General features: G+C 43.9%; 51 non-coding genes across 51 annotated transcripts; all 51 read left to right on the forward strand.

Annotated features, from left to right (window-relative positions):
* The first annotated feature begins 315 nt into the window (after positions 1–315).
* Positions 316–396, forward strand: TRNAL-AAG (transfer RNA leucine (anticodon AAG)). Its single transcript has one exon. It is a non-coding gene; the product is annotated as a tRNA-Leu (tRNA).
* A 70-nt stretch (positions 397–466) lies between these two features.
* TRNAL-AAG (transfer RNA leucine (anticodon AAG)) lies at positions 467–548 on the forward strand. Its single transcript has one exon. It is a non-coding gene; the product is annotated as a tRNA-Leu (tRNA).
* Positions 549–919: 371 nt separating this feature from the next.
* TRNAL-UAG (transfer RNA leucine (anticodon UAG)) lies at positions 920–1,001 on the forward strand. The gene has a single exon. It is a non-coding gene; the product is annotated as a tRNA-Leu (tRNA).
* Positions 1,002–1,071: 70 nt separating this feature from the next.
* On the forward strand, positions 1,072–1,152 carry TRNAL-AAG (transfer RNA leucine (anticodon AAG)). Its single transcript has one exon. It is a non-coding gene; the product is annotated as a tRNA-Leu (tRNA).
* Positions 1,153–1,373: 221 nt separating this feature from the next.
* Positions 1,374–1,454, forward strand: TRNAL-AAG (transfer RNA leucine (anticodon AAG)). Its single transcript has one exon. It is a non-coding gene; the product is annotated as a tRNA-Leu (tRNA).
* A 70-nt stretch (positions 1,455–1,524) lies between these two features.
* Positions 1,525–1,606, forward strand: TRNAL-AAG (transfer RNA leucine (anticodon AAG)). The gene has a single exon. It is a non-coding gene; the product is annotated as a tRNA-Leu (tRNA).
* Positions 1,607–2,129: 523 nt separating this feature from the next.
* Positions 2,130–2,211, forward strand: TRNAL-AAG (transfer RNA leucine (anticodon AAG)). Its single transcript has one exon. It is a non-coding gene; the product is annotated as a tRNA-Leu (tRNA).
* A 221-nt stretch (positions 2,212–2,432) lies between these two features.
* On the forward strand, positions 2,433–2,514 carry TRNAL-AAG (transfer RNA leucine (anticodon AAG)). Its single transcript has one exon. It is a non-coding gene; the product is annotated as a tRNA-Leu (tRNA).
* Positions 2,515–2,888: 374 nt separating this feature from the next.
* Positions 2,889–2,970, forward strand: TRNAL-UAG (transfer RNA leucine (anticodon UAG)). Its single transcript has one exon. It is a non-coding gene; the product is annotated as a tRNA-Leu (tRNA).
* Positions 2,971–3,040: 70 nt separating this feature from the next.
* Positions 3,041–3,122, forward strand: TRNAL-AAG (transfer RNA leucine (anticodon AAG)). Its single transcript has one exon. It is a non-coding gene; the product is annotated as a tRNA-Leu (tRNA).
* A 512-nt stretch (positions 3,123–3,634) lies between these two features.
* Positions 3,635–3,716, forward strand: TRNAL-AAG (transfer RNA leucine (anticodon AAG)). The gene has a single exon. It is a non-coding gene; the product is annotated as a tRNA-Leu (tRNA).
* A 523-nt stretch (positions 3,717–4,239) lies between these two features.
* TRNAL-UAG (transfer RNA leucine (anticodon UAG)) lies at positions 4,240–4,321 on the forward strand. The gene has a single exon. It is a non-coding gene; the product is annotated as a tRNA-Leu (tRNA).
* Positions 4,322–4,391: 70 nt separating this feature from the next.
* Positions 4,392–4,473, forward strand: TRNAL-AAG (transfer RNA leucine (anticodon AAG)). Its single transcript has one exon. It is a non-coding gene; the product is annotated as a tRNA-Leu (tRNA).
* Positions 4,474–4,997: 524 nt separating this feature from the next.
* TRNAL-UAG (transfer RNA leucine (anticodon UAG)) lies at positions 4,998–5,079 on the forward strand. The gene has a single exon. It is a non-coding gene; the product is annotated as a tRNA-Leu (tRNA).
* Positions 5,080–5,149: 70 nt separating this feature from the next.
* Positions 5,150–5,230, forward strand: TRNAL-AAG (transfer RNA leucine (anticodon AAG)). The gene has a single exon. It is a non-coding gene; the product is annotated as a tRNA-Leu (tRNA).
* A 221-nt stretch (positions 5,231–5,451) lies between these two features.
* Positions 5,452–5,532, forward strand: TRNAL-AAG (transfer RNA leucine (anticodon AAG)). The gene has a single exon. It is a non-coding gene; the product is annotated as a tRNA-Leu (tRNA).
* A 70-nt stretch (positions 5,533–5,602) lies between these two features.
* Positions 5,603–5,684, forward strand: TRNAL-AAG (transfer RNA leucine (anticodon AAG)). Its single transcript has one exon. It is a non-coding gene; the product is annotated as a tRNA-Leu (tRNA).
* Positions 5,685–6,207: 523 nt separating this feature from the next.
* Positions 6,208–6,289, forward strand: TRNAL-UAG (transfer RNA leucine (anticodon UAG)). Its single transcript has one exon. It is a non-coding gene; the product is annotated as a tRNA-Leu (tRNA).
* Positions 6,290–6,359: 70 nt separating this feature from the next.
* Positions 6,360–6,441, forward strand: TRNAL-AAG (transfer RNA leucine (anticodon AAG)). Its single transcript has one exon. It is a non-coding gene; the product is annotated as a tRNA-Leu (tRNA).
* A 221-nt stretch (positions 6,442–6,662) lies between these two features.
* TRNAL-AAG (transfer RNA leucine (anticodon AAG)) lies at positions 6,663–6,744 on the forward strand. Its single transcript has one exon. It is a non-coding gene; the product is annotated as a tRNA-Leu (tRNA).
* A 374-nt stretch (positions 6,745–7,118) lies between these two features.
* On the forward strand, positions 7,119–7,200 carry TRNAL-UAG (transfer RNA leucine (anticodon UAG)). Its single transcript has one exon. It is a non-coding gene; the product is annotated as a tRNA-Leu (tRNA).
* Positions 7,201–7,723: 523 nt separating this feature from the next.
* On the forward strand, positions 7,724–7,805 carry TRNAL-UAG (transfer RNA leucine (anticodon UAG)). The gene has a single exon. It is a non-coding gene; the product is annotated as a tRNA-Leu (tRNA).
* Positions 7,806–7,875: 70 nt separating this feature from the next.
* On the forward strand, positions 7,876–7,957 carry TRNAL-AAG (transfer RNA leucine (anticodon AAG)). The gene has a single exon. It is a non-coding gene; the product is annotated as a tRNA-Leu (tRNA).
* Positions 7,958–8,178: 221 nt separating this feature from the next.
* TRNAL-AAG (transfer RNA leucine (anticodon AAG)) lies at positions 8,179–8,260 on the forward strand. The gene has a single exon. It is a non-coding gene; the product is annotated as a tRNA-Leu (tRNA).
* Positions 8,261–8,634: 374 nt separating this feature from the next.
* TRNAL-UAG (transfer RNA leucine (anticodon UAG)) lies at positions 8,635–8,716 on the forward strand. The gene has a single exon. It is a non-coding gene; the product is annotated as a tRNA-Leu (tRNA).
* Positions 8,717–8,786: 70 nt separating this feature from the next.
* On the forward strand, positions 8,787–8,868 carry TRNAL-AAG (transfer RNA leucine (anticodon AAG)). Its single transcript has one exon. It is a non-coding gene; the product is annotated as a tRNA-Leu (tRNA).
* Positions 8,869–9,682: 814 nt separating this feature from the next.
* On the forward strand, positions 9,683–9,764 carry TRNAL-UAG (transfer RNA leucine (anticodon UAG)). Its single transcript has one exon. It is a non-coding gene; the product is annotated as a tRNA-Leu (tRNA).
* A 70-nt stretch (positions 9,765–9,834) lies between these two features.
* Positions 9,835–9,916, forward strand: TRNAL-AAG (transfer RNA leucine (anticodon AAG)). The gene has a single exon. It is a non-coding gene; the product is annotated as a tRNA-Leu (tRNA).
* Positions 9,917–10,440: 524 nt separating this feature from the next.
* Positions 10,441–10,522, forward strand: TRNAL-UAG (transfer RNA leucine (anticodon UAG)). The gene has a single exon. It is a non-coding gene; the product is annotated as a tRNA-Leu (tRNA).
* Positions 10,523–10,592: 70 nt separating this feature from the next.
* TRNAL-AAG (transfer RNA leucine (anticodon AAG)) lies at positions 10,593–10,674 on the forward strand. Its single transcript has one exon. It is a non-coding gene; the product is annotated as a tRNA-Leu (tRNA).
* A 524-nt stretch (positions 10,675–11,198) lies between these two features.
* TRNAL-UAG (transfer RNA leucine (anticodon UAG)) lies at positions 11,199–11,280 on the forward strand. The gene has a single exon. It is a non-coding gene; the product is annotated as a tRNA-Leu (tRNA).
* Positions 11,281–11,350: 70 nt separating this feature from the next.
* Positions 11,351–11,432, forward strand: TRNAL-AAG (transfer RNA leucine (anticodon AAG)). The gene has a single exon. It is a non-coding gene; the product is annotated as a tRNA-Leu (tRNA).
* Positions 11,433–11,653: 221 nt separating this feature from the next.
* On the forward strand, positions 11,654–11,735 carry TRNAL-AAG (transfer RNA leucine (anticodon AAG)). Its single transcript has one exon. It is a non-coding gene; the product is annotated as a tRNA-Leu (tRNA).
* A 223-nt stretch (positions 11,736–11,958) lies between these two features.
* TRNAL-UAG (transfer RNA leucine (anticodon UAG)) lies at positions 11,959–12,040 on the forward strand. Its single transcript has one exon. It is a non-coding gene; the product is annotated as a tRNA-Leu (tRNA).
* Positions 12,041–12,110: 70 nt separating this feature from the next.
* Positions 12,111–12,192, forward strand: TRNAL-AAG (transfer RNA leucine (anticodon AAG)). Its single transcript has one exon. It is a non-coding gene; the product is annotated as a tRNA-Leu (tRNA).
* A 512-nt stretch (positions 12,193–12,704) lies between these two features.
* Positions 12,705–12,786, forward strand: TRNAL-AAG (transfer RNA leucine (anticodon AAG)). The gene has a single exon. It is a non-coding gene; the product is annotated as a tRNA-Leu (tRNA).
* A 523-nt stretch (positions 12,787–13,309) lies between these two features.
* Positions 13,310–13,391, forward strand: TRNAL-UAG (transfer RNA leucine (anticodon UAG)). Its single transcript has one exon. It is a non-coding gene; the product is annotated as a tRNA-Leu (tRNA).
* A 70-nt stretch (positions 13,392–13,461) lies between these two features.
* Positions 13,462–13,543, forward strand: TRNAL-AAG (transfer RNA leucine (anticodon AAG)). The gene has a single exon. It is a non-coding gene; the product is annotated as a tRNA-Leu (tRNA).
* A 524-nt stretch (positions 13,544–14,067) lies between these two features.
* On the forward strand, positions 14,068–14,149 carry TRNAL-UAG (transfer RNA leucine (anticodon UAG)). The gene has a single exon. It is a non-coding gene; the product is annotated as a tRNA-Leu (tRNA).
* Positions 14,150–14,219: 70 nt separating this feature from the next.
* TRNAL-AAG (transfer RNA leucine (anticodon AAG)) lies at positions 14,220–14,301 on the forward strand. The gene has a single exon. It is a non-coding gene; the product is annotated as a tRNA-Leu (tRNA).
* Positions 14,302–14,522: 221 nt separating this feature from the next.
* On the forward strand, positions 14,523–14,604 carry TRNAL-AAG (transfer RNA leucine (anticodon AAG)). The gene has a single exon. It is a non-coding gene; the product is annotated as a tRNA-Leu (tRNA).
* Positions 14,605–14,827: 223 nt separating this feature from the next.
* On the forward strand, positions 14,828–14,909 carry TRNAL-UAG (transfer RNA leucine (anticodon UAG)). The gene has a single exon. It is a non-coding gene; the product is annotated as a tRNA-Leu (tRNA).
* Positions 14,910–14,979: 70 nt separating this feature from the next.
* TRNAL-AAG (transfer RNA leucine (anticodon AAG)) lies at positions 14,980–15,061 on the forward strand. Its single transcript has one exon. It is a non-coding gene; the product is annotated as a tRNA-Leu (tRNA).
* A 524-nt stretch (positions 15,062–15,585) lies between these two features.
* On the forward strand, positions 15,586–15,667 carry TRNAL-UAG (transfer RNA leucine (anticodon UAG)). The gene has a single exon. It is a non-coding gene; the product is annotated as a tRNA-Leu (tRNA).
* A 70-nt stretch (positions 15,668–15,737) lies between these two features.
* On the forward strand, positions 15,738–15,819 carry TRNAL-AAG (transfer RNA leucine (anticodon AAG)). The gene has a single exon. It is a non-coding gene; the product is annotated as a tRNA-Leu (tRNA).
* Positions 15,820–16,040: 221 nt separating this feature from the next.
* Positions 16,041–16,122, forward strand: TRNAL-AAG (transfer RNA leucine (anticodon AAG)). The gene has a single exon. It is a non-coding gene; the product is annotated as a tRNA-Leu (tRNA).
* Positions 16,123–16,496: 374 nt separating this feature from the next.
* On the forward strand, positions 16,497–16,578 carry TRNAL-UAG (transfer RNA leucine (anticodon UAG)). Its single transcript has one exon. It is a non-coding gene; the product is annotated as a tRNA-Leu (tRNA).
* Positions 16,579–16,648: 70 nt separating this feature from the next.
* TRNAL-AAG (transfer RNA leucine (anticodon AAG)) lies at positions 16,649–16,730 on the forward strand. The gene has a single exon. It is a non-coding gene; the product is annotated as a tRNA-Leu (tRNA).
* A 511-nt stretch (positions 16,731–17,241) lies between these two features.
* On the forward strand, positions 17,242–17,323 carry TRNAL-AAG (transfer RNA leucine (anticodon AAG)). Its single transcript has one exon. It is a non-coding gene; the product is annotated as a tRNA-Leu (tRNA).
* A 523-nt stretch (positions 17,324–17,846) lies between these two features.
* Positions 17,847–17,928, forward strand: TRNAL-UAG (transfer RNA leucine (anticodon UAG)). The gene has a single exon. It is a non-coding gene; the product is annotated as a tRNA-Leu (tRNA).
* A 70-nt stretch (positions 17,929–17,998) lies between these two features.
* Positions 17,999–18,080, forward strand: TRNAL-AAG (transfer RNA leucine (anticodon AAG)). Its single transcript has one exon. It is a non-coding gene; the product is annotated as a tRNA-Leu (tRNA).
* Positions 18,081–18,541: the final 461 nt, after the last annotated feature.

Consider the following 18,541-nt stretch of genomic DNA (forward strand, 5'->3'; position numbering starts at 1 on the left):
TTTTGCTTTCGGGTAGAGTGGTAGGGTGGTCTAAAACGCTGGTTTAAGGCACCATTCCCTTCGGGGCGTGGGTTCGAATCCCACCTCTATCAGCCTATTTTCTTCTCTAGGATTAATAATATGAAGCTTTTCCTTAATAGATTGGGTTTACTTTTGCTTTCTGGTAGAGTGGCCGGGTGGTCTAAGGCCCTGGTTTAAGGCACCAGTCTCTTAGGAAGGCGTGAGTTCGAATCCCACTTCTATCAATCTATTTTGTTTTCTAGGATTAATAATATGAAGCTTTTGCTTATAAGTCTGAGGTAACTTTTGTTTCCAGGTAGAGTGGCCGAGTGGTTTAAGGCGCTGGTTTAAGGCACCATTCCCTTCGGGGCGTGGGTTCGAATCCCACATCTATCAGCCTACTTTGTTTTCTAGGATTAATAATAGGAAGCTTTTGCTTATTAGTCTGAGGTGAGTGTTGCTTCCAGGTAGAGTGGCCAAGTGGTCTAAGGCGCTGGTTTAAGGCACCAGTCTCTTCGGGGGCGTGGGTTCGAATCCCACCTCTATCAGCCTATTTTCTTCTCTAGGATTAATAATATGAAGCTTTTGCTTAATAGACTGAGTTTTCTTTTGCTTTCGGGTAGAGTGGTAGGGTGGTCTAAAGCGCTGGTTTAAGGCACCATTCCCTTCGGGCGTGGATTCGAATCCCACATCTATCAGCCTACTTTGTTTTCTAGGATTAATAATAGGAAGCTTTTGCTTATTAGTCTGAGGTGAGTTTTGCTTCCAGGTAGAGTGGCCGAGTGGTTTAAGGCGCTGGTTTAAGGCACCATTCCCTTCGGGGCAAGGGTTCGAATCCCACATCTATCAGCCTACTTTGTTTTCTAGGATTAATAATATTAAGCTTTTTCTTATTAGTCTGAGGTGACTTTTGTTTCCAGGTAGAGTGGCCGAGTGGTCTAAGGCGCTGGTTTTAGGCACCAGTCTCTTCGAGGGCGTGGATTCGAATCCCACATCCATCAGCCTACTTTGTTTTCTAGAATTAATAATATTAAGCTTTTGCTTATTAGTCTGAGGTGACTTTTGTTTCCAGGTAGAGTGGCCGAGTGGTCTAAGGCGCTGGTTTAAGGCACCAGTCTCTTCGGGGCGTGGGTTCGAATCCCACCTCTATCAGCCTATTTTCTTCTCTAGGATTAATAATATGAAGCTTTTCCTTAATAGATTGAGTTTACTTTTGCTTTCGGGTAGAGTGGTAGGGTGGTCTAAAACGCTGGTTTAAGGCACCATTCCCTTCGGGGCGTGGGTTCGAATCCCACCTCTATCAGCCTATTTTCTTCTCTAGGATTAATAATATGAAGCTTTTGCTTATAAGTCTGAGGTAACTTTTGTTTCCAGGTAGAGTGGCCGAGTGGTTTAAGGCGCTGGTTTAAGGCACCATTCCCTTCGGGGCGTGGGTTCGAATCCCACATCTATCAGCCTACTTTGTTTTCTAGGATTAATAATAGGAAGCTTTTGCTTATTAGTCTGAGGTGAGTGTTGCTTCCAGGTAGAGTGGCCAAGTGGTCTAAGGCGCTGGTTTAAGGCACCAGTCTCTTCGGGGGCGTGGGTTCGAATCCCACCTCTATCAGCCTATTTTCTTCTCTAGGATTAATAATATGAAGCTTTTGCTTAATAGACTGAGTTTTCTTTTGCTTTCGGGTAGAGTGGTAGGGTGGTCTAAAGCGCTGGTTTAAGGCACCATTCCCTTCGGGCGTGGATTCGAATCCCACATCTATCAGCCTACTTTGTTTTCTAGGATTAATAATAGGAAGCTTTTGCTTATTAGTCTGAGGTGAGTTTTGCTTCCAGGTAGAGTGGCCGAGTGGTTTAAGGCGCTGGTTTAAGGCACCATTCCCTTCGGGGCAAGGGTTCGAATTCCACGTCTATCAGCCTACTTTGTTTTCTAGAATTAATAATATTAAGCTTTTGCTTATTAGTCTGAGGTGACTTTTGTTTCCAGGTAGAGTGGCCGAGTGGTCTAAGGCGCTGGTTTTATTCACCAGTCTCTTCGAGGGCGTGGATTCGAATCCCACATCCATCAGCCTACTTTGTTTTCTAGAATTAATAATATTAAGCTTTTGCTTATTAGTCTGAGGTGACTTTTGTTTCCAGGTAGAGTGGCCGAGTGGTCTTAGGCGCTGGTTTAAGGCACCAGTCTCTTCGGGGGCGTGGGTTCGATTCCCACCTCTATCAGCCTATTTTCTCCTCTAGGATTAATAATATGAAGCTTTACCTTAATAGACTGTTTACTTCTTCTTTCGGGTAGAGTGGCCGGGTGGTCTAAGGCCCTGGTTTAAGGCACCAGTCTCTTAAGAAGGCGTGAGTTCGAATCCCACTTCTATCAATCTATTTTGTTTTCTAGGATTAATGATATGAAGCTTTTGCTTATAAGTCTGAGGTGACTTTTGTTTCCAGGTAGAGTGGCCGAGTGGTTCAAGGCGCTGGTTTAAGGCACCAGTCTCTTTGGGGGCGTGGGTTCGAATCCCACCCCTATCAGCCTATTTTGTTCTCTAGGATTAATAATATGAAGCTTTTGCTTAATAAACTGAGTTTACTTTTGCTTGCGGGTTGAGTGGCCGGTTGGTCTAAGGCGCTGGTTAAAGGCACCAGTCTCTTAGGAGGGCGTGAGTTCGAATCCCACTTCTATCAAAATATTTTGTTTTCAAGGATTAATAATATGAAGCTTTTGCTTATAAGTCTGAGGTGACTTTTGTTTCCAGGTAGAGTGGCCGAGTGGTTTAAGGCGCTGGTTTAAGGCACCATTCCCTTCGGGGCAAGGGTTCGAATCCCACATCTATCAGCCTACTTTGTTTTCTAGAATTAATAATATTAAGCTTTTTCTTATTAGTCTGAGGTGACTTTTGTTTCCAGGTAGAGTGGCCGAGTGGTCTAAGGCGCTGGTTTTAGGCACCAGTCTCTTCGAGGGCGTGGATTCGAATCCCACATCCATCAGCCTACTTTGTTTTCTAGAATTAATAATATTAAGCTTTTGCTTATTAGTCTGAGGTGACTTTTGTTTCCAGGTAGAGTGGCCGAGTGGTCAAACGCGCTGGTTTAAGGCACCAGTCTCTTCGGGGGCGTGGGTTCGAATCCCACCTCTATCAGCCTATTTTCTTCTCTAGGATTAATAATATGAAGCTTTTCCTTAATAGATTGAGTTTACTTTTGCTTTCGGGTAGAGTGGTAGGGTGGTCTAAAACGCTGGTGTAAGGCACCATTCCCTTCGGGGCGTGGGTTCGAATCCCACCTCTATCAGCCTATTTTCTTCTCTAGGATTAATAATATGAAGCTTTTCCTTAATAGATTGGGTTTACTTTTGCTTTCTGGTAGAGTGGCCGGGTGGTCTAAGGCCCTGGTTTAAGGCACCAGTCTTTTAGGAAGGCGTGAGTTCGAATCCCACTTCTATCAATCTATTTTGTTTTCTAGGATTAATAATATGAAGCTTTTGCTTATAAGTCTGAGGTAACTTTTGTTTCCAGGTAGAGTGGCCGAGTGGTTTAAGGCACCATTCCCTTCGGGGCGTGGGTTCGAATCCCACATCTATCAGCCTACTTTGTTTTCTAGGATTAATAATAGGAAGCTTTTGCTTATTAGTCTGAGGTGAGTGTTGCTTCCAGGTAGAGTGGCCAAGTGGTCTAAGGCGCTGGTTTAAGGCACCAGTCTCTTCGGGGGCGTGGGTTCGAATCCCACCTCTATCAGCCTATTTTCTTCTCTAGGATTAATAATATGAAGCTTTTGCTTAATAGACTGAGTTTTCTTTTGCTTTCGGGTAGAGTGGTAGGGTGGTCTAAAGCGCTGGTTTAAGGCACCATTCCCTTCGGGCGTGGGTTCGAATCCCACATCTATCAGCCTACTTTGTTTTCTAGGATTAATAATAGGAAGCTTTTGCTTAATAGTCTGAGGTGAGTTTTGCTTCCAGGTAGAGTGGCCGAGTGGTTTAAGGCGCTGGTTTAAGGCACCATTCCCTTCGGGGCAAGGGTTCGAATCCCACGTCTATCAGCCTACTTTGTTTTCTAGAATTAATAATATTAAGCTTTTGCTTATTAGTCTGAGGTGACTTTTGTTTCTAGATAGAGTGGCCGAGTGGTCTAAAGCGCTGGTTTTAGGCACCAGTCTCTTCGAGGGCTTGGATTCGAATCCCACATCTATGAGCCTACTTTGTTTTCTAGAATTAATAATATTAAGCTTTTGCTTATTAGTCTGAGGTGACTTTTGTTTCCAGGTAGAGTGGCCGAGTGGTCTAAGGCGCTGGTTTTAGGCACCAGTCTCTTCGAGGGCGTGGATTCGAATCCCACATCCATCAGCCTACTTTGTTTTCTAGAATTAATAATATTAAGCTTTTGCTTATTAGTCTGAGGTGACTTTTGTTTCCAGGTAGAGTGGCCGAGTGGTCTTAGGCGCTGGTTTAAGGCACCAGTCTCTTCGGGGGCGTGGGTTCGATTCCCACCTCTATCAGCCTATTTTCTCCTCTAGGATTAATAATATGAAGCTTTACCTTAATAGACTGTTTACTTTTTCTTTCGGGTAGAGTGGCCGGGTGGTCTAAGGCCCTGGTTTAAGGCACCAGTCTCTTAAGAAGGCGTGAGTTCGAATCCCACTTCTATCAATCTATTTTGTTTTCTAGGATTAATGATATGAAGCTTTTGCTTATAAGTCTGAGGTGACTTTTGTTTCCAGGTAGAGTGGCCGAGTGGTTTAAGGCGCTGGTTTAAGGCACCATTCCCTTCGGGGCGTGGGTTAGAATCCCACATCTATCAGCCTACTTTGTTTTCTAGAATTAATAATATTAAGCTTTTGCTTATTTGTCTGAGGTGACTTTTGTTTCCAGGTAGAGTGGCCGAGTGGTCTAAGGCGCTGGTTTTAGGCACCAGTCTCTTCGAGGGCTTGGATTCGAATCCCACATCTATCAGCCTACTTTGTTTTCTAGAATTAATAATATTAAGCTTTTGCTTATTAGTCTGAGGTGACTTTTGTTTCCAGGTAGAGTGGCCGAGTGGTCTAAGGCGCTGGTTTTAGGCACCAGTCTCTTCGAGGGCGTGGATTCGAATCCCACATCCATCAGCCTACTTTGTTTTCTAGAATTAATAATATTAAGCTTTTGCTTATTAGTCTGAGGTGACTTTTGTTTCCAGGTAGAGTGGCCGAGTGGTCTAAGGCGCTGGTTTAAGGCACCAGTCTCTTCGGGGCGTGGGTTCGAATCCCACCTCTATCAGCCTATTTTCTTCTCTAGGATTAATAATATGAAGCTTTTCCTTAATAGATTGAGTTTACTTTTGCTTTCGGGTAGAGTGGTAGGGTGGTCTAAAACGCTGGTTTAAGGCACCATTCCCTTCGGGGCGTGGGTTCGAATCCCACCTCTATCAGCCTATTTTCTTCTCTAGGATTAATAATATGAAGCTTTTGCTTATAAGTCTGAGGTAACTTTTGTTTCCAGGTAGAGTGGCCGAGTGGTTTAAGGCGCTGGTTTAAGGCACCATTCCCTTCGGGGCGTGGGTTCGAATCCCACATCTATCAGCCTACTTTGTTTTCTAGGATTAATAATAGGAAGCTTTTGCTTATTAGTCTGAGGTGAGTGTTGCTTCCAGGTAGAGTGGCCAAGTGGTCTAAGGCGCTGGTTTAAGGCACCAGTCTCTTCGGGGGCGTGGGTTCGAATCCCACCTCTATCAGCCTATTTTCTTCTCTAGGATTAATAATATGAAGCTTTTGCTTAATAGACTGAGTTTTCTTTTGCTTTCGGGTAGAGTGGTAGGGTGGTCTAAAGCGCTGGTTTAAGGCACCATTCCCTTCGGGCGTGGATTCGAATCCCACATCTATCAGCCTACTTTGTTTTCTAGGATTAATAATAGGAAGCTTTTGCTTATTAGTCTGAGGTGAGTTTTGCTTCCAGGTAGAGTGGCCGAGTGGTTTAAGGCGCTGGTTTAAGGCACCATTCCCTTCGGGGCAAGGGTTCGAATTCCACGTCTATCAGCCTACTTTGTTTTCTAGAATTAATAATATTAAGCTTTTGCTTATTAGTCTGAGGTGACTTTTGTTTCCAGATAGAGTGGCCGAGTGGTCTAAGGCGCTGGTTTTAGGCACCAGTCTCTTCGAGGGCTTGGATTCGAATCCCACATCTATCAGCCTACTTTGTTTTCTAGAATTAATAATATTAAGCTTTTGCTTATTAGTCTGAGGTGACTTTTGTTTCCAGGTAGAGTGGCCGAGTGGTCTAAGGCGCTGGTTTTAGGCACCAGTCTCTTCGAGGGCGTGGATTCGAATCCCACATCCATCAGCCTACTTTGTTTTCTAGAATTAATAATATTAAGCTTTTGCTTATTAGTCTGAGGTGACTTTTGTTTCCAGGTAGAGTGGCCGAGTGGTCTTAGGCGCTGGTTTAAGGCACCAGTCTCTTCGGGGGCGTGGGTTCGATTCCCACCTCTATCAGCCTATTTTCTCCTCTAGGATTAATAATATGAAGCTTTACCTTAATAGACTGTTTACTTCTTCTTTCGGGTAGAGTGGCCGGGTGGTCTAAGGCCCTGGTTTAAGGCACCAGTCTCTTAAGAAGGCGTGAGTTCGAATCCCACTTCTATCAATCTATTTTGTTTTCTAGGATTAATGATATGAAGCTTTTGCTTATAAGTCTGAGGTGACTTTTGTTTCCAGGTAGAGTGGCCGAGTGGTTTAAGGCGCTGGTTTAAGGCACCAGTCTCTTTGGGGGCGTGGGTTCGAATCCCACCCCTATCAGCCTATTTTGTTCTCTAGGATTAATAATATGAAGCTTTTGCTTAATAAACTGAGTTTACTTTTGCTTGCGGGTTGAGTGGCCGGTTGGTCTAAGGCGCTGGTTAAAGGCACCAGTCTCTTAGGAGGGCGTGAGTTCGAATCCCACTTCTATCAAAATATTTTGTTTTCAAGGATTAATAATATGAAGCTTTTGCTTATAAGTCTGAGGTGACTTTTGTTTCCAGGTAGAGTGGCCGAGTGGTTTAAGGCGCTGGTTTAAGGCACCATTCCCTTCGGGGCAAGGGTTCGAATCCCACATCTATCAGCCTACTTTGTTTTCTAGAATTAATAATATTAAGCTTTTTCTTATTAGTCTGAGGTGACTTTTGTTTCCAGGTAGAGTGGCCGAGTGGTCTAAGGCGCTGGTTTTAGGCACCAGTCTCTTCGGGGGCGTGGGTTCGAATCCCACCTCTATCAGCCTATTTTCTTCTCTAGGATTAATAATATGAAGCTTTTGCTTAATAGACTGAGTTTTCTTTTGCTTTCGGGTAGAGTGGTAGGGTGGTCTAAAGCGCTGGTTTAAGGCACCATTCTATTCGGGCGTGGATTCGAATCCCACATCTATCAGCCTACTTTGTTTTCTAGGATTAATAATAGGAAGCTTTTGCTTATTAGTCTGAGGTGAGTTTTGCTTCCAGGTAGAGTGGCCGAGTGGTTTAAGGCGCTGGTTTAAGGCACCATTCCCTTCGGGGCAAGGGTTCGAATTCCACGTCTATCAGCCTACTTTGTTTTCTAGAATTAATAATATTAAGCTTTTGCTTATTAGTCTGAGGTGACTTTTGTTTCCAGATAGAGTGGCCGAGTGGTCTAAGGCGCTGGTTTTAGGCACCAGTCTCTTCGAGGGCTTGGATTCGAATCCCACATCTATCAGCCTACTTTGTTTTCTAGAATTAATAATATTAAGCTTTTGCTTATTAGTCTGAGGTGACTTTTGTTTCCAGGTAGAGTGGCCGAGTGGTCTAAGGCGCTGGTTTTAGGCACCAGTCTCTTCGAGGGCGTGGATTCGAATCCCACATCCATCAGCCTACTTTGTTTTCTAGAATTAATAATATTAAGCTTTTGCTTATTAGTCTGAGGTGACTTTTGTTTCCAGGTAGAGTGGCCGAGTGGTCTTAGGCGCTGGTTTAAGGCACCAGTCTCTTCGGGGGCGTGGGTTCGATTCCCACCTCTATCAGCCTATTTTCTCCTCTAGGATTAATAATATGAAGCTTTACCTTAATAGACTGTTTACTTCTTCTTTCGGGTAGAGTGGCCGGGTGGTCTAAGGCCCTGGTTTAAGGCACCAGTCTCTTAAGAAGGCGTGAGTTCGAATCCCACTTCTATCAATCTATTTTGTTTTCTAGGATTAATGATATGAAGCTTTTGCTTATAAGTCTGAGGTGACTTTTGTTTCCAGGTAGAGTGGCCGAGTGGTTTAAGGCGCTGGTTTAAGGCACCAGTCTCTTTGGGGGCGTGGGTTCGAATCCCACCCCTATCAGCCTATTTTGTTCTCTAGGATTAATAATATGAAGCTTTTGCTTAATAAACTGAGTTTACTTTTGCTTGCGGGTTGAGTGGCCGGTTGGTCTAAGGCGCTGGTTAAAGGCACCAGTCTCTTAGGAGGGCGTGAGTTCGAATCCCACTTCTATCAAAATATTTTGTTTTCAAGGATTAATAATATGAAGCTTTTGCTTATAAGTCTGAGGTGACTTTTGTTTCCAGGTAGAGTGGCCGAGTGGTTTAAGGCGCTGGTTTAAGGCACCATTCCCTTCGGGGCAAGGGTTCGAATCCCACATCTATCAGCCTACTTTGTTTTCTAGAATTAATAATATTAAGCTTTTTCTTATTAGTCTGAGGTGACTTTTGTTTCCAGGTAGAGTGGCCGAGTGGTCTAAGGCGCTGGTTTTAGGCACCAGTCTCTTCGAGGGCGTGGATTCGAATCCCACATCCATCAGCCTACTTTGTTTTCTAGAATTAATAATATTAAGCTTTTGCTTATTAGTCTGAGGTGACTTTTGTTTCCAGGTAGAGTGGCCGAGTGGTCAAACGCGCTGGTTTAAGGCACCAGTCTCTTCGGGGGCGTGGGTTCGAATCCCACCTCTATCAGCCTATTTTCTTCTCTAGGATTAATAATATGAAGCTTTTCCTTAATAGATTGAGTTTACTTTTGCTTTCGGGTAGAGTGGTAGGGTGGTCTAAAACGCTGGTTTAAGGCACCATTCCCTTCGGGGCGTGGGTTCGAATCCCACCTCTATCAGCCTATTTTCTTCTCTAGGATTAATAATATGAAGCTTTTCCTTAATAGATTGGGTTTACTTTTGCTTTCTGGTAGAGTGGCCGGGTGGTCTAAGGCCCTGGTTTAAGGCACCAGTCTTTTAGGAAGGCGTGAGTTCGAATCCCACTTCTATCAATCTATTTTGTTTTCTAGGATTAATAATATGAAGCTTTTGCTTATAAGTCTGAGGTAACTTTTGTTTCCAGGTAGAGTGGCCGAGTGGTTTAAGGCACCATTCCCTTCGGGCGTGGGTTCGAATCCCACATCTATCAGCCTACTTTGTTTTCTAGGATTAATAATAGGAAGCTTTTGCTTATTAGTCTGAGGTGAGTTTTGCTTCCAGGTAGAGTGGCCGAGTGGTTTAAGGCGCTGGTTTAAGGCACCATTCCCTTCGGGGCAAGGGTTCGAATCCCACGTCTATCAGCCTACTTTGTTTTCTAGAATTAATAATATTAAGCTTTTGCTTATTAGTCTGAGGTGACTTTTGTTTCTAGATAGAGTGGCCGAGTGGTCTAAAGCGCTGGTTTTAGGCACCAGTCTCTTCGAGGGCTTGGATTCGAATCCCACATCTATCAGCCTACTTTGTTTTCTAGAATTAATAATATTAAGCTTTTGCTTATTAGTCTGAGGTGACTTTTGTTTCCAGGTAGAGTGGCCGAGTGGTCTAAGGCGCTGGTTTTAGGCACCAGTCTCTTCGAGGGCGTGGATTCGAATCCCACATCCATCAGCCTACTTTGTTTTCTAGAATTAATAATATTAAGCTTTTGCTTATTAGTCTGAGGTGACTTTTGTTTCCAGGTAGAGTGGCCGAGTGGTCTTAGGCGCTGGTTTAAGGCACCAGTCTCTTCGGGGGCGTGGGTTCGATTCCCACCTCTATCAGCCTATTTTCTCCTCTAGGATTAATAATATGAAGCTTTACCTTAATAGACTGTTTACTTTTTCTTTCGGGTAGAGTGGCCGGGTGGTCTAAGGCCCTGGTTTAAGGCACCAGTCTCTTAAGAAGGCGTGAGTTCGAATCCCACTTCTATCAATCTATTTTGTTTTCTAGGATTAATGATATGAAGCTTTTGCTTATAAGTCTGAGGTGACTTTTGTTTCCAGGTAGAGTGGCCGAGTGGTTTAAGGCGCTGGTTTAAGGCACCATTCCCTTCGGGGCGTGGGTTAGAATCCCACATCTATCAGCCTACTTTGTTTTCTAGAATTAATAATATTAAGCTTTTGCTTATTTGTCTGAGGTGACTTTTGTTTCCAGGTAGAGTGGCCGAGTGGTCTAAGGCGCTGGTTTTAGGCACCAGTCTCTTCGAGGGCTTGGATTCGAATCCCACATCTATCAGCCTACTTTGTTTTCTAGAATTAATAATATTAAGCTTTTGCTTATTAGTCTGAGGTGACTTTTGTTTCCAGGTAGAGTGGCCGAGTGGTCTAAGGCGCTGGTTTTAGGCACCAGTCTCTTCGAGGGCGTGGATTCGAATCCCACATCCATCAGCCTACTTTGTTTTCTAGAATTAATAATATTAAGCTTTTGCTTATTAGTCTGAGGTGACTTTTGTTTCCAGGTAGAGTGGCCGAGTGGTCTTAGGCGCTGGTTTAAGGCACCAGTCTCTTCGGGGGCGTGGGTTCGATTCCCACCTCTATCAGCCTATTTTCTCCTCTAGGATTAATAATATGAAGCTTTACCTTAATAGACTGTTTACTTTTTCTTTCGGGTAGAGTGGCCGGGTGGTCTAAGGCCCTGGTTTAAGGCACCAGTCTCTTAAGAAGGCGTGAGTTCGAATCCCACTTCTATCAATCTATTTTGTTTTCTAGGATTAATGATATGAAGCTTTTGCTTATAAGTCTGAGGTGACTTTTGTTTCCAGGTAGAGTGGCCGAGTGGTTTAAGGCGCTGGTTTAAGGCACCATTCCCTTCGGGGCGTGGGTTAGAATCCCACATCTATCAGCCTACTTTGTTTTCTAGAATTAATAATATTAAGCTTTTGCTTATTTGTCTGAGGTGACTTTTGTTTCCAGGTAGAGTGGCCGAGTGGTCTAAGGCGCTGGTTTTAGGCACCAGTCTCTTCGAGGGCTTGGATTCGAATCCCACATCTATCAGCCTACTTTGTTTTCTAGAATTAATAATATTAAGCTTTTGCTTATTAGTCTGAGGTGACTTTTGTTTCCAGGTAGAGTGGCCGAGTGGTCTAAGGCGCTGGTTTTAGGCACCAGTCTCTTCGAGGGCGTGGATTCGAATCCCACATCCATCAGCCTACTTTGTTTTCTAGAATTAATAATATTAAGCTTTTGCTTATTAGTCTGAGGTGACTTTTGTTTCCAGGTAGAGTGGCCGAGTGGTCTTAGGCGCTGGTTTAAGGCACCAGTCTCTTCGGGGGCGTGGGTTCGATTCCCACCTCTATCAGCCTATTTTCTCCTCTAGGATTAATAATATGAAGCTTTACCTTAATAGACTGTTTACTTTTGCTTTCGGGTAGAGTGGCCGGGTGGTCTAAGGCCCTGGTTTAAGGCACCAGTCTCTTAAGAAGGCGTGAGTTCGAATCCCACTTCTATCAATCTATTTTGTTTTCTAGGATTAATGATATGAAGCTTTTGCTTATAAGTCTGAGGTGACTTTTGTTTCCAGGTAGAGTGGCCGAGTGGTTTAAGGCGCTGGTTTAAGGCACCAGTCTCTTTGGGGGCGTGGGTTCGAATCCCACCCCTATCAGCCTATTTTGTTCTCTAGGATTAATAATATGAAGCTTTTGCTTAATAAACTGAGTTTACTTTTGCTTGCGGGTTGAGTGGCCGGTTGGTCTAAGGCGCTGGTTAAAGGCACCAGTCTCTTAGGAGGGCGTGAGTTCGAATCCCACTTCTATCAAAATATTTTGTTTTCAAGGATTAATAATATGAAGCTTTTGCTTATAAGTCTGAGGTGACTTTTGTTTCCAGGTAGAGTGGCCGAGTGGTCTAAGGCGCTGGTTTTAGGCACCAGTCTCTTCGAGGGCGTGGATTCGAATCCCACATCCATCAGCCTACTTTGTTTTCTAGAATTAATAATATTAAGCTTTTGCTTATTAGTCTGAGGTGACTTTTGTTTCCAGGTAGAGTGGCCGAGTGGTCTAAGGCGCTGGTTTAAGGCACCAGTCTCTTCGGGGGCGTGGGTTCGAATCCCACCTCTATCAGCCTATTTTCTTCTCTAGGATTAATAATATGAAGCTTTTCCTTAATAGATTGAGTTTACTTTTGCTTTCGGGTAGAGTGGTAGGGTGGTCTAAAACGCTGGTTTAAGGCACCATTCCCTTCGGGGCGTGGGTTCGAATCCCACCTCTATCAGCCTATTTTCTTCTCTAGGATTAATAATATGAAGCTTTTCCTTAATAGATTGGGTTTACTTTTGCTTTCTGGTAGAGTGGCCGGGTGGTCTAAGGCCCTGGTTTAAGGCACCAGTCTTTTAGGAAGGCGTGAGTTCGAATCCCACTTCTATCAATCTATTTTGTTTTCTAGGATTAATAATATGAAGCTTTTGCTTATAAGTCTGAGGTAACTTTTGTTTCCAGGTAGAGTGGCCGAGTGGTTTAAGGCACCATTCCCTTCGGGGCGTGGGTTCGAATCCCACATCTATCAGCCTACTTTGTTTTCTAGGATTAATAATAGGAAGCTTTTGCTTATTAGTCTGAGGTGAGTGTTGCTTCCAGGTAGAGTGGCCAAGTGGTCTAAGGCGCTGGTTTAAGGCACCAGTCTCTTCGGGGGCGTGGGTTCGAATCCCACCTCTATCAGCCTATTTTCTTCTCTAGGATTAATAATATGAAGCTTTTGCTTAATAGACTGAGTTTTCTTTTGCTTTCGGGTAGAGTGGTAGGGTGGTCTAAAGCGCTGGTTTAAGGCACCATTCCCTTCGGGCGTGGGTTCGAATCCCACATCTATCAGCCTACTTTGTTTTCTAGGATTAATAATAGGAAGCTTTTGCTTATTAGTCTGAGGTGAGTTTTGCTTCCAGGTAGAGTGGCCGAGTGGTTTAAGGTGCTGGTTTAAGGCACCATTCCCTTCGGGGCAAGGGTTCGAATCCCACGTCTATCAGCCTACTTTGTTTTCTAGAATTAATAATATTAAGCTTTTGCTTATTAGTCTGAGGTGACTTTTGTTTCTAGATAGAGTGGCCGAGTGGTCTAAAGCGCTGGTTTTAGGCACCAGTCTCTTCGAGGGCTTGGATTCGAATCCCACATCTATCAGCCTACTTTGTTTTCTAGAATTAATAATATTAAGCTTTTGCTTATTAGTCTGAGGTGACTTTTGTTTCCAGGTAGAGTGGCCGAGTGGTCTAAGGCGCTGGTTTTAGGCACCAGTCTCTTCGAGGGCGTGGATTCGAATCCCACATCCATCAGCCTACTTTGTTTTCTAGAATTAATAATATTAAGCTTTTGCTTATTAGTCTGAGGTGACTTTTGTTTCCAGGTAGAGTGGCCGAGTGGTCTTAGGCGCTGGTTTAAGGCACCAGTCTCTTCGGGGGCGTGGGTTCGATTCCCACCTCTATCAGCCTATTTTCTCCTCTAGGATTAATAATATGAAGCTTTACCTTAATAGACTGTTTACTTTTTCTTTCGGGTAGAGTGGCCGGGTGGTCTAAGGCCCTGGTTTAAGGCACCAGTCTCTTAAGAAGGCGTGAGTTCGAATCCCACTTCTATCAATCTATTTTGTTTTCTAGGATTAATGATATGAAGCTTTTGCTTATAAGTCTGAGGTGACTTTTGTTTCCAGGTAGAGTGGCCGAGTGGTTTAAGGCGCTGGTTTAAGGCACCATTCCCTTCGGGGCGTGGGTTAGAATCCCACATCTATCAGCCTACTTTGTTTTCTAGAATTAATAATATTAAGCTTTTGCTTATTTGTCTGAGGTGACTTTTGTTTCCAGGTAGAGTGGCCGAGTGGTCTAAGGCGCTGGTTTTAGGCACCAGTCTCTTCGAGGGCTTGGATTCGAATCCCACATCTATCAGCCTACTTTGTTTTCTAGAATTAATAATATTAAGCTTTTGCTTATTAGTCTGAGGTGACTTTTGTTTCCAGGTAGAGTGGCCGAGTGGTCTAAGGCGCTGGTTTTAGGCACCAGTCTCTTCGAGGGCGTGGATTCGAATCCCACATCCATCAGCCTACTTTGTTTTCTAGAATTAATAATATTAAGCTTTTGCTTATTAGTCTGAGGTGACTTTTGTTTCCAGGTAGAGTGGCCGAGTGGTCTTAGGCGCTGGTTTAAGGCACCAGTCTCTTCGGGGGCGTGGGTTCGATTCCCACCTCTATCAGCCTATTTTCTCCTCTAGGATTAATAATATGAAGCTTTACCTTAATAGACTGTTTACTTTTGCTTTCGGGTAGAGTGGCCGGGTGGTCTAAGGCCCTGGTTTAAGGCACCAGTCTCTTAAGAAGGCGTGAGTTCGAATCCCACTTCTATCAATCTATTTTGTTTTCTAGGATTAATGATATGAAGCTTTTGCTTATAAGTCTGAGGTGACTTTTGTTTCCAGGTAGAGTGGCCGAGTGGTTTAAGGCGCTGGTTTAAGGCACCAGTCTCTTTGGGGGCGTGGGTTCGAATCCCACCCCTATCAGCCTATTTTGTTCTCTAGGATTAATAATATGAAGCTTTTGCTTAATAAACTGAGTTTACTTTTGCTTGCGGGTTGAGTGGCCGGTTGGTCTAAGGCGCTGGTTAAAGGCACCAGTCTCTTAGGAGGGCGTGAGTTCGAATCCCACTTCTATCAAAATATTTTGTTTTCAAGGATTAATAATATGAAGCTTTTGCTTATAAGTCTGAGGTGACTTTTGTTTCCAGGTAGAGTGGCCGAGTGGTCTAAGGCGCTGGTTTTAGGCACCAGTCTCTTCGAGGGCGTGGATTCGAATCCCACATCCATCAGCCTACTTTGTTTTCTAGAATTAATAATATTAAGCTTTTGCTTATTAGTCTGAGGTGACTTTTGTTTCCAGGTAGAGTGGCCGAGTGGTCTTAGGCGCTGGTTTAAGGCACCAGTCTCTTCGGGGGCGTGGGTTCGATTCCCACCTCTATCAGCCTATTTTCTCCTCTAGGATTAATAATATGAAGCTTTACCTTAATAGACTGTTTACTTTTTCTTTCGGGTAGAGTGGCCGGGTGGTCTAAGGCCCTGGTTTAAGGCACCAGTCTCTTAAGAAGGCGTGAGTTCGAATCCCACTTCTATCAATCTATTTTGTTTTCTAGGATTAATGATATGAAGCTTTTGCTTATAAGTCTGAGGTGACTTTTGTTTCCAGGTAGAGTGGCCGAGTGGTTTAAGGCGCTGGTTTAAGGCACCATTCCCTTCGGGGCGTGGGTTAGAATCCCACATCTATCAGCCTACTTTGTTTTCTAGAATTAATAATATTAAGCTTTTGCTTATTTGTCTGAGGTGACTTTTGTTTCCAGGTAGAGTGGCCGAGTGGTCTAAGGCGCTGGTTTTAGGCACCAGTCTCTTCGAGGGCTTGGATTCGAATCCCACATCTATCAGCCTACTTTGTTTTCTAGAATTAATAATATTAAGCTTTTGCTTATTAGTCTGAGGTGACTTTTGTTTCCAGGTAGAGTGGCCGAGTGGTCTAAGGCGCTGGTTTTAGGCACCAGTCTCTTCGAGGGCGTGGATTCGAATCCCACATCCATCAGCCTACTTTGTTTTCTAAAATTAATAATATTAAGCTTTTGCTTATTAGTCTGAGGTGACTTTTGTTTCCAGGTAGAGTGGCCGAGTGGTCTTAGGCGCTGGTTTAAGGCACCAGTCTCTTCGGGGGCGTGGGTTCGATTCCCACCTCTATCAGCCTATTTTCTCCTCTAGGATTAATAATATGAAGCTTTACCTTAATAGACTGTTTACTTTTGCTTTCGGGTAGAGTGGCCGGGTGGTCTAAGGCCCTGGTTTAAGGCACCAGTCTCTTAAGAAGGCGTGAGTTCGAATCCCACTTCTATCAATCTATTTTGTTTTCTAGGATTAATGATATGAAGCTTTTGCTTATAAGTCTGAGGTGACTTTTGTTTCCAGGTAGAGTGGCCGAGTGGTTTAAGGCGCTGGTTTAAGGCACCAGTCTCTTTGGGGGCGTGGGTTCGAATCCCACCCCTATCAGCCTATTTTGTTCTCTAGGATTAATAATATGAAGCTTTTGCTTAATAAACTGAGTTTACTTTTGCTTGCGGGTTGAGTGGCCGGTTGGTCTAAGGCGCTGGTTAAAGGCACCAGTCTCTTAGGAGGGCGTGAGTTCGAATCCCACTTCTATCAAAATATTTTGTTTTCAAGGATTAATAATATGAAGCTTTTGCTTATAAGTCTGAGGTGACTTTTGTTTCCAGGTAGAGTGGCCGAGTGGTTTAAGGCGCTGGTTTAAGGCACCATTCCCTTCGGGGCATGGGTTCGAATCCCACATCTATCAGCCTACTTTGTTTTCTAGAATTAATAATATTAAGCTTTTTCTTATTAGTCTGAGGTGACTTTTGTTTCCAGGTAGAGTGGCCGAGTGGTCTAAGGCGCTGGTTTTAGGCACCAGTCTCTTCGAGGGCGTGGATTCGAATCCCACATCCATCAGCCTACTTTGTTTTCTAGAATTAATAATATTAAGCTTTTGCTTATTAGTCTGAGGTGACTTTTGTTTCCAGGTAGAGTGGCCGAGTGGTCTAAGGCGCTGGTTTAAGGCACCAGTCTCTTCGGGGGCGTGGGTTCGAATCCCACCTCTATCAGCCTATTTTCTTCTCTAGGATTAATAATATGAAGCTTTTCCTTAATAGATTGAGTTTACTTTTGCTTTCGGGTAGAGTGGTAGGGTGGTCTAAAACGCTGGTTTAAGGCACCATTCCCTTCGGGGCGTGGGTTCGAATCCCACCTCTATCAGCCTATTTTCTTCTCTAGGATTAATAATATGAAGCTTTTCCTTAATAGATTGGGTTTACTTTTGCTTTCTGGTAGAGTGGCCGGGTGGTCTAAGGCCCTGGTTTAAGGCACCAGTCTTTTAGGAAGGCGTGAGTTCGAATCCCACTTCTATCAATCTATTTTGTTTTCTAGGATTAATAATATGAAGATTTGCTTATAAGTCTGAGGTAACTTTTGTTTCCAGGTAGAGTGGCCGAGTGGTTTAAGGCACCATTCCCTTCGGGGCGTGGGTTCGAATCCCACATCTATCAGCCTACTTTGTTTTCTAGGATTAATAATAGGAAGCTTTTGCTTATTAGTCTGAGGTGAGTGTTGCATCCAGGTAGAGTGGCCAAGTGGTCTAAGGCGCTGGTTTAAGGCACCAGTCTCTTCGGGGGCGTGGGTTCGAATCCCACCTCTATCAGCCTATTTTCTTCTCTAGGATTAATAATATGAAGCTTTTGCTTAATAGACTGAGTTTTCTTTTGCTTTCGGGTAGAGTGGTAGGGTGGTCTAAAGCGCTGGTTTAAGGCACCATTCCCTTCGGGCGTGGGTTCGAATCCCACATCTATCAGCCTACTTTGTTTTCTAGGATTAATAATAGGAAGCTTTTGCTTATTAGTCTGAGGTGAGTTTTGCTTCCAGGTAGAGTGGCCGAGTGGTTTAAGGCGCTGGTTTAAGGCACCATTCCCTTCGGGGCAAGGGTTCGAATCCCACGTCTATCAGCCTACTTTGTTTTCTAGAATTAATAATATTAAGCTTTTGCTTATTAGTCTGAGGTGACTTTTGTTTCTAGATAGAGTGGCCGAGTGGTCTAAGGCGCTGGTTTTAGGCACCAGTCTCTTCGAGGGCTTGGATTCGAACCCCACATCTATCAGCCTACTTTGTTTTCTAGAATTAATAATATTAAGCTTTTGCTTATTAGTCTGAGGTGACTTTTGTTTCCAGGTAGAGTGGCCGAGTGGTCTAAGGCGCTGGTTTTAGGCACCAGTCTCTTCGAGGGCGTGGATTCGAATCCCACATCCATCAGCCTACTTTGTTTTCTAGAATTAATAATATTAAGCTTTTGCTTATTAGTCTGAGGTGACTTTTGTTTCCAGGTAGAGTGGCCGAGTGGTCTTAGGCGCTGGTTTAAGGCACCAGTCTCTTCGGGGGCGTGGGTTCGATTCCCACCTCTATCAGCCTATTTTCTCCTCTAGGATTAATAATATGAAGCTTTACCTTAATAGACTGTTTACTTTTTCTTTCGGGTAGAGTGGCCGGGTGGTCTAAGGCCCTGGTTTAAGGCACCAGTCTCTTAAGAAGGCGTGAGTTCGAATCCCACTTCTATCAATCTATTTTGTTTTCTAGGATTAATGATATGAAGCTTTTGCTTATAAGTCTGAGGTGACTTTTGTTTCCAGGTAGAGTGGCCGAGTGGTTTAAGGCGCTGGTTTAAGGCACCATTCCCTTCGGGGCGTGGGTTAGAATCCCACATCTATCAGCCTACTTTGTTTTCTAGAATTAATAATATTAAGCTTTTGCTTATTTGTCTGAGGTGACTTTTGTTTCCAGGTAGAGTGGCCGAGTGGTCTAAGGCGCTGGTTTTAGGCACCAGTCTCTTCGAGGGCTTGGATTCGAATCCCACATCTATCAGCCTACT

Source organism: Phalangium opilio, unplaced genomic scaffold, assembly GCF_054372755.1.
Source record: "Phalangium opilio isolate 3A_F unplaced genomic scaffold, DU_Popi_V2 ptg000246l_1, whole genome shotgun sequence".
Classification (NCBI taxonomy): Eukaryota; Metazoa; Arthropoda; class Arachnida; order Opiliones; family Phalangiidae; genus Phalangium; species Phalangium opilio.